The sequence below is a fragment of the Lynx canadensis genome, chromosome B2 (genome assembly GCF_007474595.2).
Source record: "Lynx canadensis isolate LIC74 chromosome B2, mLynCan4.pri.v2, whole genome shotgun sequence".
NCBI classification, from domain to species: domain Eukaryota; kingdom Metazoa; phylum Chordata; class Mammalia; order Carnivora; family Felidae; genus Lynx; species Lynx canadensis.
The window spans coordinates 114760554-114776181 of NC_044307.1; the positions used below are offsets into that span (position 1 = coordinate 114760554).

Sequence of the window (15628 nt, forward strand, 5' to 3'; positions counted from 1 at the left end):
TTTGGCAAGTTACTGGAAGATGGCAGTTCTGTATGAAAAAGCCCTATAAATTTTCACTGAAAATGCCTGTCCTTGGAATGCCTGAGTGGCTCAGTCAGTTAAGTGTCCAACTTTGGCTCAGGTGATGATCTCATGGTTTGTGAGTTCAAGTCCCACGTCAGAGTCTGTGCTGACAGCTTAGAGCCTGGAACCTGCTTCAGATTCTCTGTCTCCCTCTGTCTCTGTCCCTACGCCCACTTGCACTCTCTTTCTCAAAAAGAAAGAAACATAAAAAAAAGAAAAGAAAACATTTAAAATGTCTGTCCTTTCATGAAAAAAATTAACAGGCAGATATGAAGACAGACCATGTGAAAAAAAAAGGCAAAAGGAAAAACAACTAATAGAAACAGAACCACAAGTAATACAGATATTGAAGTTACCAGATGCAAATGTAGGCTGGCTGTGCACTTTTAACAGGATTTAAAACAGTATGTCAAGCCTGTATACTCTCAATTTACAACTAAGAGAAAAAGATAAATTACAAAAACTACCTTTGAAGAGGCATCCTAGAGCTATGGAAGCTATGAGGGTGAAATGGCCCTAAATTACATAGAGGTAGTTATTATTCACCTCACTCAGAGGTAAGGAGATAAATAGTGGCTGAGTTTGTTTGTTTTTTATGGGGGATTTGCCAGTTCTTGATATAGGGTGAGGTGTGTAGCTTGCCCAGACAGAGGGCAATAGTTAAAAGAAGGAGAAAGCAATGTGGTCTTTGGCAGTCGCTTGGGGGTAGAGAGACAATATTGAAGGCTTGAGGTCTGCAGGTACATAACCATTTGCCACAGAAGACATTTGCTATATTCTAAGACTACATAAAAAGCTGTAATCTAAACTAAAAACTTTTGCAATTCAAAGTGAAATCTATAGCAGCCTCATACTTAAGAAACAAAGACCTGAAAACAGAAAAAGCAAGAAATGAAAGCCATAGATGTGGTATATTGACACTGAGGATCAACAGCCCTTTTTACTAACCAATTCTGAGTATAGCAAAGAGTTGAGAAACCAGACTTCTGGCAGACCATTACAACTGGGATAAAATCATTGGATGATTATAAGTCATTTATACAATCTGGGGGGAAAATGTCCTCACATACTGTTTAGTAGTTGCCAAGAGAAAAATGATATTTATACAGTGAAAAAAACCTGACTTTGCCTTAACAAAGTGACTACAGTCAACCTCATCAACAACATAGAAAAGAAATATTGTGTGCCTCTAGAAATGATATGTGAAGAAGGACACAGCATTACTTATATAGTATTCCTTCCAGGATAGTCATAATCTGAATCTAATCATAGAAAAAATAGCAGACAACCTAAATGATGGACTTTCTACAAAACATGTGACATGTATTCTTTAAAGAAGTCACTTCATGAAAGACAAAGTGTTGTGTCAGTCCCAGCCTATTGATAGTGATGTTTTTGGCTAGGCATGCCTGAGGCTCTCATCCGGATTCAGTATTTACTTGTAGTGAGCCCCACATACATTTCTCCCAACACCAGCAGGGCTAATGTTGACTGGCCCTAGACTTGCCCTTGTGGTTCTTATTATTACCATAGGACACAGCTCAGCAAAACCACCAGGGAACTTTGAAAAATAAGATGTTTTACTCATAGGTTCTGGAAGATAGGCAGCAAGCCTGAGGGTCAAACAGTGAGGTCACAGGTAGAGAGAGAGAGAGAGGGAAGGAGCATGGACCGGGGGTTCTGCTTTAATTAAGGTCTGAGGACAGAGTAACTGCAGTTCCAGGGGTTCACTCTTTATTGGTGAATTTAAAGCACAAGAACGGAAATTTGGGTCAAGGAAGGGAAATGTGAGGTCACTTTAAGTGGTCAGTGTTCTATGTTACCATGGTTCTAAAATGGGAACATTATGGATAGGGGTGACCTGGTACCTTATCTAGTTGTTTTACTAGTAGCTGTGCCATACAGCTGGCAATGGTTTAATCAGAATGAACGTCTTTGAAATAGATGCCTCAGCAATCAAAAGCTTAATGTCAGGCACTTACATTGTAATAGAAAAAGCTACATAAAGAAAGATTTAGAAACTTTTAAATTAAAAGAGATTAAAGACATATGACAAGTAAATGCATTCATGACTCTCCATAGGATATTTGATCAGAAAAAAAATTCTATAAAAGACAACATTGAGAAATAGGTGAAATAGTTTTTGTATTCATGTTTAATATTTCTGAACTTAATATTTGTGCCATGTTTCATGTAAGAAAATATCCTTTTTCTTAGGAAACATCACTGAAGTATTTGGGGTGAAAGGTCATGAGAGCTGACACTCTCAAATGTTTCAGCTGACGTGTAATATGTGTGCATGCATGTGTGTGTAGAGAAGAAGGTGTGGCAAAATATTAACAATGGTCACTCTAGGTAAGTGGGCATGGGAGTTCATTATACTATTCTTAAAATTTTCTTGCATTAAATATTTTTTTAATTAAAAAATTTTTTTAAGTTTATTTATTTTGTGAGAGAGAGTGTGAAGGGTAGGGACAAAGGGGAGAGAGAGAATCCCAAGCAGGCTCTGCACTGTCCATGCAGAGCCGATGTGATACTAGGACTCATGTGACCTGAGCTGAAACCAAGAGTAGGATGTTTAACCAACTGAGCCACTCAGGTGCCCCTTGCATTAATTTTTTTCAATAAAAGTTTAAAAAAAAGAGCATGAAGAAACTCTGGAGAGCTATGTAATAAGAACAGAAGCAAACCAGAGGTAGCCTTCGTCATACCATTTAGGTGAGATTACACTCATTTTGGTAACCCAGCTCCATCACTGATTGGAGAGTAATGATTTTCTCACAGACCTGCACTACAAAAGATCTTAAAAGAAATCTTCAGGCAACAGGAATGTGATACTCAATAAAAATTTGGATAAGGGGAACCTGAGTGGCTCAGTGTTCAACTCTTGATTTCAGCTGAGATCATGATCTCATGGTTCATGAGTTCAAGCCCCTCCCCCCCCGCCATGTCGGCCTGCACTGTCAGCACAGACCTGCTTGGGATTCTCTCTCTGCCCCTCCCCTGCTTGTGCTCTCTTTCTTTCTCTCTACATAAATAAATAATTTAAAAAATTGAATCTATCCAAAAAACAAAGAGTGCTAGAAATTAAATAAAGGAGGGGCGCCTGGGTGGCGCAGTCGGTTAAGCGTCCGACTTCAGCCAGGTCACGATCTCGCGGTCCGTGAGTTCGAGCCCCGCGTCAGGCTCTGGGCTGATGGCTCAGAGCCTGGAGCCTGTTTCCGATTCTGTGTCTCCCTCTCTCTGCCCCTCCCCCGTTCATGCTCTGTCTCTCTCTCTCTGTCCCAAAAATAAATAAATGTTGAAAAAAAAAAAAAAAAGAAATTAAATAAAGGAGAGGAAATCATTTTTTTTCTTATTTTTAATTGCTGTAAAACTCAATTAATTCTCCAAGATAGGGGCTAGCAAACTTTTTTTAAATAACAAATACTTTTCAGCTTTGTGGGCCAAATGGACATTGTTGCAATTACTCAACTCTGCCTTTGTAATACTTAAACAGCCATAGAAAACATGTAACGAATAAGTGTGGCTCTGTTCCAATAGAGCTTCACCCTTTCATCAACAGTCGGTAATTTTGATCTCTTTGTGGTTTCCCTAAGGTGCCACACTGCCTCGTTCTTCCACGTGTTAGCTTTGTTCCCTTTCCTGGTACACATTACCTACCTATACTATTGACCTTCTGAACCTTTATCTATTTTTCAAGACTCAGTTCAGATGTTACCTCTTTTAAGGACTGTTTTCCAAAATTTTTATTCCTAATAGGCAGAGTTGGTTTTCTTATCTATATGATTCCATAGGAATTTATACATCCTGGCTGTACCTCTGACTTGATTTGTAACACTTGGAAGGTATTTAATATCCCTAAATCTCAGTCTTCTCATCTATAGGATAATAATAATACCTAAATTACAAGGCTCTTCTGAGAATGTTTATGCATTACTTAACAAAGAGACTGGGCCAGAGAAAGCATTTAAACACATAAAATGATGTATAATAATATTGTGATGGTGATAATTATTCCTCTGTCATTCTACTTAGTGATAGATAATATTGTCCAAAAGTAAATTTTATTTTGTTTTGCAATACTGTTATAAAGTATGCTTCATTAGAAACTGTGTAAAAGAAAGTTATAAAAATGTGATTAGGTATATTTGGATTTTTTTTTGTTATTTTAATAGCAATAAAATGTACTAAATCAGAAGAACATGTCTTAGTCAGTAAGATATATGAAGAGGCAGGTAAGATAAGGAAGGATAAATGTTACAGTCTCTGTAATTTCTCAACCACCAAAGTGAAGTAAGCCAAGAACTTAGCTGGAAGGGGACCAAATGAAGCAGGGTCCAAATGAGCTCGTCAGCTGTAAACCTTGATTGCACTAGACACGAGGCCCTGTTCACACCAAGGAGCACAGCAACTAGTGAGGTACAGAATATGCTTGACTAATGCCACCTCAAGAGAGCAACCAGATTAAAGTTTGGAAGGGATATGGAGTAGAGGTGATGAGAGTCGAGTGGTGAATAAAAGTGAACAATAAAATGCATGCTTGGGAATATTTTGGGTGTGTGATGTGTCTACACATTCATTAGTTGTTTTTTTTCAAGACCAGCATAAGTAAAATGAATATGGAGACATGAGTTGCCTCATCTCTGAATAGCTCTGCTTAAAAACTTAAAAATCCCTAATTACATAATTATGAAAGAGAAGATAAAAAAATATTTTTCCCCTTTCTTCTCTTAACAGATTTAAAAAGTAATTGTATACAATAGTATGTATATTGGGCCTATAAATTTATGTAAATAAATGTAATATTGGACCTATAACATTAAAATGTGATATGTTTGCCAATAACAGCACAATGGAGGCAGATAGGAACAAAGCTGAATTGAACTTAACTACATACTATTGGATTTGTAATAATTACTGATGTAATATATAACATTATAGATGTAACAATAATACCAGAAAAGAGGGAGAAATAGAATAGTTTTATAGGAGTCATATGTTTCTAGATCTTACTGGAATCAAGCCAGTATAAAGCTAAAGCTAATTTTGTAAGTTAAGATATATATGGTAAGCCCTGGAGCAACCAGTAATATATGTGTGTGTATATGTACATATATAGATAAATAGATATAGATAGATAAATAGATACAGTAAAAAAATCATTAAATAAGTTTAAATGCTTCTTTGGAAAATACTTAAAACAAAAGAAAGCAGTAAAGTGAAATAAAGGAACAAAAAGTCATGAGATACATAGAAAACCAAAAGTAAAATGGAAGATGTAAATCCAACTATATCAGTAATAACATTAAGTGTGAATGAATTAAACAATAAAATAAAAATGCAGAGACTGTCATTTAAAAAAATTTTTAAAAAACACATTGAGGTGCCTGGATGGCACAGGCGGTTGAGTGTCTGACTCTTGATTTGGGCTCAGCTCATGATCCTAGGGTCATGGGATCAAGCCTCACATCTCTCAACATGGAGTCTGCTTAACATCCTCTCTCTCGGGGCACCTGGGTATCTTAGTTGGTTGAGTGTCTGACTCTTGATTTCAGCTCAGGTCATGATCTCACGGTTGTGAGGTTGAGTCCAGTGTTGGGTTCTGTGCTGACAGTGTGAAGCCTGCTTGGGTTTCTCTCTTTCCCCCTCTCTCTCCCTCTGCCCCTCCTCTGCTCATGCTTCCTGTCCCTCCCTTTTCCTCCTCCCTCCCAAAAAGAAAGATTCTCTCTCTCTCTCTCTCTCTCCCCCTGCCTTCTCCCCTGCTTGTGCACATTCTCTCTCCCTAAAAAATTAAAAATAAATTAAAAATAAATTCTAAAAAACCCTAATCTAAGTACATACTGTCTATAGGAGAAACACTTGAGACATGAATATTTATAGCAGCATTAGTCATAATAGTCAAGTGGTGGAAACAACCTACATATCCATCAACTGATGATGGATACAAAAAATGTGCTGTGTCCATACAATGGAATATTATTAAGCATAAAAATGAATGAAGTAATGATTTGTGCTACAACATGGGTGAACCTTAAAAACCTTGTGAAATAAGCCAGTCACAAAAAAACACATATTGTGTATGAAATAGCCAGAATAAGGGAATCTAAAGAAACACAAAGTAGATTAGATTGCTTAGGAAGGGGAATGAGGTGGAGAGATGAGGGATGGTATCTCAAGGATAGAGTGTTTCTTTTTAATGTCATGAAAAGTTTCTCAAGTTGACTGTGGTGATGATGATTGCACATATCTGTGAGTCAATATACTAAAAAGCATTAAATTGTACACTTTAAGTGGGTGAATTATATGGTATGTGATTTATAATTTAACAAAATTATTAAAAAAATAATAGAAGGAGGTACAGAAAAATGAGTGAGATAAAATTGAGAAATTCAAGGAAAGAACACCATTAAACCTAATTCAGAATATTATTTTGGCCAGAACTAAGAAATATTTCATAGTTTCTTTTTGAGAAAGAATGAAAAATTAGTATCAGAATCCCAGTGTATAAAAATATGCAATCCACTATGTTCATTTTAGGTAATTAAATTTATAGGGCTAAAAAAATAAAAGCACAATGACAATACACAATATTTCTTAGGCATATTTATGTATAAAATAAAAGTAGAAGAAAATTTAGGGTACATAGTTCATGTTGGGGAGGTATTTCCTTCCCCAGACGTTACGGGTTCAAGTCTAGGGACATCCAGACTAAGACTGCTTATCTTTCTCTACCCACTCACTATTTTTCCCAAAGGAAACAGGAGGTAGTTACCTAGTTGGTGATTTGAAGAGAAAGATTTGTACTTACTCTGCTTCCCCCTCTCTCCTTTCTCCTGAGATCTGCCTGTGTCAGAAAGAATGACCATTTGCTCTCTCTTATGTGGTAGGTTGACTCCATTTTTTTTGTCAGAAAAGTTCCACTTGGGAGTGCTAGAAAATCACATGGCCAGATCTAAAACTGGTGGCTCTTTCATTTGCTTCTGTCTGATTTCTGTGTTTGTCTTTTATGTGGTTCTGAACTCAGCTGGAGGAAAGGATGTTGCTTATTGAACCCTTTCAAAAGCCAGCAGTTAACAACAGAGTTACCTGCTACTCAGCAGCATGAGCCTGCCAGCTTAGTATTCTCAGAAGAGGAGTAAGAGTTTTCTCATTTCAGTCAATAACACCAGAAAATCTGAGACTCACCTTCCTTATTAAAACTGACAAAAGAGGAGTGCCTGGGTGGCTCAGTTTAAACAATTCTAAATGCTTATTCTTTCATTCTGTATTAATCTCACAGACAGGTGAAACTGGGCCCACACTGTCCTATGGACCACTCTTTGAGTACCACTGATCTAAGCCACTATTTAATTTACTTTTATCATGAAGTTAGTTTTGCCTTGGTGGTAATGAAATATATCTATTCTTGAATTTAACCTGCTTTGACCTTCATGTTTCTTCCTTTAAAGTATTTCAGCCTGGTTTTTCTTTTCCAGTTTTGTGTTATGCTCTGAACTTTTTTTTCTCCTGTCTCTCCTGTCCTGCCTTTCACATCAGATTTCAAAAGAAAATGGCACCTCTTCCCTTCTCTTGATAGATGACAGCATCCCTGAGATCAAACTTATCTAACAAGTAATATTCACAGATGATCTTTTTCCCTCAATTTCTACCTGTATCTCCCTCTCCCTTCTTCCTTTCCTTAACAAATAGTAATTGAAATGTCTACTCTGTACCAGGAACTACAGATTCACTGATAAGACAACCCAGGTCTTTCTCCTCGTGGTGCTCAATGTCTACTAGGAAAGCACTGTTTGAGCAAGTAATTTATTACTTCGAAAAGGGATAAGTTCTACAAAGGAGAAATAGAGGCTACTTTGACAGGGTTAACATGCATGATGAGACCTGCTAACCTATATAATTCTAGAAGACAAAAGGTTACAATTAGTTTTAAGAAATGAATTATGTTTATACGTGCCATCTTTAAAATGAAAGTATATCTTTTCAAAATGACATTTTTAATTTTAAAAGTCTGAAATGAGTGATTTCTTAAAAGTAATTTCAATTGGCTCACTTTAAGGAGCTGAGAACAGTAATCTAATTATCAAAAAAGATCTCTTAGCCCAAAGGATTTTTAAAATCAGATTATAACCTGATTTATACTCAAACACATTGATATTTTTTGTTTGTATTTTTAAGATAAATAAATATCTATAACTGTTTTAGTTTCAGTAGCATGACCTTCCCAACTCAATTCATCTATTACTATTAATTTAAAAATATCTATTGTTGATCATTTCAATGATTAAACATATTGTCAATATTTACCTTTTTAAAATTTTTATGCTTCAATTTAGTTTGATGGTTTGAAACTTTTGGCAATTTACTTCTTTCTTTAAAGTCATTCTTGCACAAAAATATCAACTCTAAATTTTTACTCGCCTATGTTGATAAGGAAAAACAAGGATAATTTTATCCAGATATAAAGCAAACATCTTATATTATCCAATTATTCCAACATGGAATATTTCATAAATGTAGCCTATCTTAAATTGTTATCTAATTATTCCTGCTCTTACTCTCTTTCTCAAGAAGTAGTAAAATTTCAGAAAAATTTGGTGATTGATAGGGAGAGAAAATATTATCTAATATAACCACCGAAAAGCCATCAGCAAATAATAGTACAAATGGGCAAAGTAATTGCTCTCCTGCTATTGAAAATGACTGTCCTTAGAAAAACCTCATAGTTTCTCTTGATCTTATTATCAAGGTAGAGAAACAATAACTAGCAACACAGAATGATGATGGCAAGAGGGTCCCAAGTTCAGCTTGGTGCAGTATTGATGAACCTTTGCATCATTTTGAGGTATTCTACACAGAAAAATACAAATAAATATATTCTTCAGAAAACTACCAACTGTGTTTTATATAAGATTGCTATCACCCAACAAGAAGTAAAAGGTAAATGTCTATGACCATGTATGTGCGTGTATATTTATGTGTGATCTATATCTGTTTTTGTAAAAACATAGAGATATATTTATAAATCAGGCTTCTGAAGTGTTTTAAAACACTAAGTTCAAATAAGTCCTACCCAAGATTTAAAAACGACTCCTTGAAAAATCAAACTTTCTGTTAATTTTTATGAATACAGTCTTGGATCCTGGAGGCTACAGTTTGATGCTGGATCAGTTTGGAAGAATGAAACTCACTTTTGTTGCAAAGTATAGAAAGTAGACTACCAAAACCAGTCAGCAGAAGCTGATTTCTTTGCTACCATCTGTGCTGACAAAAACCATGTAATCCCCCTCTCGGTCAATCAGTTTAAATATTTGTTCAGTAGTAAGTGTTCTGGAACTACAGTCTTGAGAACATACTTATTAACCTTATTGATACTTATGTCTATTCTTTCTTTTAACAGATATATTTTATGCAGTGCCTCCAAGTTGGTAAGGGTACTTTTTTTTAACCTCCTGGGAGTTCAGAGAAATGTCAAGAAAACCTGAAAGAGTGGAGTGTTTCTTCAGCTGAGGAAATATACTTTCCATCATGACTTTGCTGTAATGTTGTTTATTACATAGGAAGTGTCCTCAGATGAACTGGTGAAAAGGGCTTATTTCTCCTAGGTTACAAAGTCAGACTGCATTTATTTTAAGCTACTACATCATTAGCTTTCATGCAAGTGTTGTGTAAAACACAGTGAAAATATATTTAAAAACTCATATTGGCAGTAAGCAATTAAATTTTTGAGTGAAACTTTAAAAATAAAATTTTCTACTATAGTAAAACATTCATATGTAGCCTCTATTCTCTCTGCATTCACTTTTCATATTCATGGGATTTCACCTTTGATCTTTTTTCTCAGGTATTTCATGTGCTAACTGACTTCACATTTCCTTCCATCTCTCTGGTTTGAGTTTTTCTCAACTATATAACCTGTAAAAAATATAGATTTTTAAAAAAATTTCTTGAACTACACCACTGTAAGCCTACCTGTAGACCCCATAAAATCCCCTATTAATATATATAGTCAGCTGGGTCTGCAAATAATGAATATGCTTCTGGATACTCCGGGCTCACTGGAGTAGGTGCATCATGACTGATTCACAGGTGAGTAGTATTGGCTCTGTTAGGAACAGTATATCAGAGTGTACACAAACTCATAGCTTAAAGGAGATACAAATAAACAGAGGCTGGAAAAGGTTGGGACCAGAGCCATCATGATGCCATGGTTAGCCATCTCTGGTAAGCCATGGTTAGCACATCTGGTAAGCAATTGTAGTCCATGAACCCTGTAAAATTGTAAACGTGGCCTGTTGAGCATAAGGGCCTTTTATATCTGACATTATATTGACCAGGCTCTTGCTATTCCCTCCAGAGAGGCCCTTCACCCTGCTCTGTAAACAGAGAAGGAAGTCAGAGGCCTGCTCTCGCATGCAGGCGGTCGGCAGCTCACCCTGAACTTGCTTCAGCCAGAGCACACTCAGGCGTCATGGTCAGTGGATATCTTGGAGCTTCAAAGGTGAGTCCACTGCTCAAAAGGAGACATTTCGATGACCCAGGATTCCTGGCAGATTTTATTTCAGTTGCTGGAAAGTTCTCAAAAATGCTCAAAAGCCCTCCAGCTGCCCAGAGAGTCTGAAATGCATGCAGTGGGTCTCCCAGACAAAGCTTTAGAAAGCTGCTAGCACCACAGATCCAACACAGCCTCTGCATCTTGATTTCACTAGAACAGATGTTATCTGCAAGCAATTAACATACTTGTCATCACCAGTGAAACAGATACAGAATTCTTCGTTTTTTTTTTTAATGCACCCTAAAGAAAAGTGTTTGTACATAAAACAAAATGTTCACATTAGTATTAAAATAATATTCAGTGAAGAAAGTTGCATGTGTCAGTTTTTCAGTTTTTTCTATTTTTTTTTGTAAAAAAGATACTGTAATAATTTTTAGAAAACTGTGAGGTAATAAATGTCACCAGCAATATAAATATTTGTGACAACTCCCTATTCGATTAAAGCGGTATCTATTTGTGATTATTTTGTATCTTCATATCTTGGCTGATAGAATTTGCCATTTGGTATATTTTCCTCTACGTTAACATTTCCAAAATTCTTTGGTTTTATAGATTATGGAAAATAATGGGATTTGCTTTATAATAACAATACAAATGTGTTGACCAAAACATAACCCTTAAGATTGGTACAAGTGAAAACTTTGGTAAAATTCAATGTGTAAATATCCTAGGTGGTAAAAACAAAAACAAAAACAAAACAGAAATTTTAAGCTCTTGAGTTGTTCCAAAAGGAAAAAACAAAAAGAAAACAAAAAACTCAAATAGCATAATTCCTTTGTATTATGTAATTATACTCTTAACACCAACTCAATTTCTTATAGGCTGATTCTGTAACATCACAGTCCTGAATTATCTTTCATCATAAAATTCATAGTTTTCATTTAGTATTCATCCCCTCACACTTTTTTAATTAGTGAAAACTGAAAGGCTGGGTTTCTAGCATTTCAACTTCTGATCACAAATATTTCTGCAGAGGTTAAATTCATTTTTTTCTTCCATATTCCTTTTAAGAAATTTTGTAAAATTTGAAGACAATGTTTCTGCTATACTGACAGCTTAACTGGTCTGAAAATACAAGATAATATCACCTAAGCAAATGCTATGACTGATACATTCATTCTGAACAGAGGTACCTATAATATTTGAAGTGAATGAATATTCACTACCACTAACCGGAAGGCAGATGTGGGATAGTAAAAGATCACTGAATTAGTGCCTAATATTCTAGGTCACTCTCATAGGTCTGCAATGTACTAACCAATGACCTTGAAAATGGCTTATCATTTTTTTATCTAGAAAATGATGACCTTCTTAACTGACTGTGAATTAATGTAGATTATTTATATGAAAGCACTATAAATCATGGAACATTATATAATGAAAATAACATTTTAATCATAGAATATTTTACAAAACATATTCTCAAAAAGTACCTGGTAGAGAGTATTGCCAACTCTATTAGGTGATGCGAGCCAAAGCACTCCGTTGGTTTTTGACGCTTCCCCTCCAACAGGAAGTGTTTACTTTGGTCAGCTTTAATAGTAGATAAATAGTAAATAAAGAAACTGATAATCCTTCCTGTATCATACAAATGATTGCTAACACTCTTCTTCCAGTATTTTCTTTCTCTGACTTTATCTGAGGCCTCATGACCTTAGGTCCTGTTCAAGTGCTCAGTGTTTGTTGGAAAGTTAAATCTTTTGGTTTGTCATTTCCACAGCACTCATTAGGTACTTTACTGCCTAAGACAAGGCTACCTTATATTTTACAGCTTTGACTGATTTCCATTAGTTATATCAGAATCCCCTTGCGGTTTCTCATTCTTTCTGCATAGTCTCAACATCTATCAAACTGCCTAGTAAGAAATAATTAATTGAATGTCTGCTAATATTAATTATTTAAAATCTCTAAAATCAGAACCTGGATACTGTGGGTGAGCTTTTGTCTAAATGACAATTCATCCACTTGTGAAATCCACTTTTTTTTAATGTTTATTTATTTTTGGGAGAGAGACAGACAGAGTGTGAGCAAGGGGGGGCGGGAAGAGAGGGAGACACAAAATCTGAAGCAGGCTCCAGCTCTGAGCTGTCAGCACAGAGCCCGTTGCCCTGGGGCCCGAACTCACAAACCATGAGATCATGACCTGAGCTGAAGTCGGACACAACCAACTGAGCCACCCAGGCCCCCCTGCAATCCACCTTTTGATCAGTCCTTCAGCAAGAAAGGCAAAACTTTGAGGTTGTTTTACCTATTTGTGTATTTTTTGGTATTCAACCCTTTTAAAAACATTTTACTGGACTTCATTATAATTAGAACTTCCAGTTTATTTGGAATTTATTAACTCATTCAGTAAATATTTGCTAAAGAACTCCTATGTAGAAAGTATTGCTCTAAATATATTGGATATAGCAGTGGGCAATTCAGGGCAAATGCTCCCTGCCTCTTGAAACCTAATTCTACTAAACAGACATACAGTAAATCAAGTAAGCTCTCAAATAAGTAAAATAATTTCAGATAGTTAAATGCCCAATGATGTAAACAAAGTACTATGATGGAGACGAGCAGGGACGGGGGACACGTTAGTGGAGTCTACAAGTGACAATATAAATTGAAATGTAAAGGCTGAGAAGCCTATTGGACCAAGAGCATGGCAAAGAACAGAAAGTTCAAAATCCATAAGCAGAAGAGAACTTGACCTATTCTAACGGTTTTCAGAAGCCAGTGTGAGTAAATAAAGCACAGTGAAAGGAGATGAAAAAGCATGGGAAAATGTAGAAGAGATAATAATAGCAACATCATCATCTAACATTTACTGTGTGCTTTCTATTGCCAGATACAATGCAGATTATATCATTTGATCCTTACATGAATTCTAAGAGGTAATGTTATTATCAACATTTTACAGATGAAGAAACTGATGCTTAGAAAGGTTAAATAGGTAGGGACACCAGATACAGAATAAATTAGAGGCTGTGGCAAATAATTCAACTCTTGCCTTTTTTGTTTGTTTTTACAAACTGTTTATTTTTCGTCAACCTTCTTTCCATTTTGTTTGCTTCTGTAGAAGAACAGCTTAAGACCACTCAGTTTTTCCTACCCATTCAGTGGCCTGAGCAGTGGGAGCTGCAGACCAGTCTTCAGTAGTAGGCTGAGCTCCAGTCTTCAGTAGGGAACTGCTGAGTAGGCACAGAGGGCACCCGCACACCTTCAGAACAGTCTGCGACTTGAGGTTGAGTATCAGTGAACTCAGGAGCTGGAGCTGTACATTCACCCTGAAATCCCTCCTTGTCACAGCCTTTTCTGCAACAGCCTGCTCTTCCTTTTCAATCTCTTCAGGACCGCTATGGAAGTAAAGATCAGGCATGACCTCCCGTGGCTGTTCATGGGAAATTGTGCCATGCGTGTGCAGAACTTCCCTGGCCAGCATCCATCACATTAGAGCCACCGAGTGAGCTCCCTTGTTGCAAGGAATGGCAATGTCCACATAGGGCAGAGGAGAGTCTGTGTTACACAGAGAGATGGTAAGCAAGTTAGCATAAGACGCCTCTGTGACAGGCTGGTGGTCAGCCTTGGGATCAGTAACCACCAGAAATCTCAGCTCTCAGAAAGCTGCCTGGCTCTGGTTAGTGAAGGTTCCAGAAGTGAAGCAGCCAGCAATAGGAATGGTTCCAGTAGCAGCAGCAAACTTCAGCACGGCTCGCTGGCCAGTATTCCTGGATGATATGACACTGACATCAGTTGGGTTTTCAATGGCAACAATGGCACCAGCTGCCAGCAGAAACTTCTCCCAGGTTCTCTTCAGATTTATGACGTAGATACCACCACTTTTCCTTTTGTAAATGTACTGTTACGTTAGGAAGTCAAGGTTGGTGTCACCTAAGTGGATTCCTTCTGCAAGAAATTCGAGGACAACCTCCACCTTCATTTGTAAGATATCAAGGGCTCTGGACATGGTGAAAGTTTCCCTTTAAGTTACCACAGGAATGCAAAAACAACGCTGTATGGTCCCCTCCCTGGGTATCATGGGAAAAGCTCAACTTTTGTCTTAATACAATAGGAAGCCATTGAGAGATTTTTAGTTAACAGAGTGATATGATTCATTTCTGTTAATATAAAAATTTACCATGAATGACAGGCAAGGAGGGATTGCTTAATTTCTTTCTCCTCTCTTCACATCTGGTTTGTTTTGCTCCTGCTAGATTCTGAGCCATTCTAGAAGAGCAGAAATTTTTGTCTTGTTTATTACTTTATGTTCAGTCCTTAGCATGGTATTTAACATATTTTTAATGCTCATTTAATATTTTTTTTTATGAAATTTATTGACAAATTGGTTTCCATTCAACACCCAGTGCTCATCCCAAAAGGTGCCCTACTCAATACCCATAACCCACCCTCCCCTCCTTCCCACCCCCCATCAACCCTCAGTTCTCAGTTTTTAACAGTCTCTTATGCTTTGGCTCTCTCCCACTCTAACGTCCTTTTTTTTTTTTTTTTTTTTTTCTTCCCCTCCCCCATGGGTTCCTGTTAAGTTTCTCAGGATCCACATAAGAGTGAAACCATATGGTATCTGTCTTTCTCTGTATGGCTTATTTCACTTAGCATCACACTCTCCAGTTCCATCCACGTTGCTACAAAAGGCCATATTTCATTTTTTCTCATTGCCACGTAGTATTCCATTGTGTATATAAACCACAATTTCTTTATCCATTCATCAGTTGATGGACATTTAGGCTCTTTCCATAATTTGGCTATTGTTGAGAGTGCTGCTATGAACATTGGGGTACAAGTGCCCCTATGCATCAGTACTCCTGTATCCCTTGGGTAAATTCCTAGCAGTGCTATTGCTGGGTCATAGGGTAGGTCTATTTTTAATTTTCTGAGGAACCTCCACACTGCTTTCCAGAGCGGCTGCACCAATTTGCATTCCCACCAACAGTGCAAGAGGGTTCCCGTTTCTCCACATCCTCTCCAGCATCTATAGTCTCCTGATTTGTTCATTTTGGCCACTCT

General features: G+C 36.9%; 1 pseudogene; it reads right to left on the reverse strand.

Annotated features, from left to right (window-relative positions):
* Positions 1–13691: 13691 nt before the first annotated feature.
* LOC115513423 lies at positions 13692–14570 on the reverse strand (annotated as a pseudogene).
* Positions 14571–15628: the final 1058 nt, after the last annotated feature.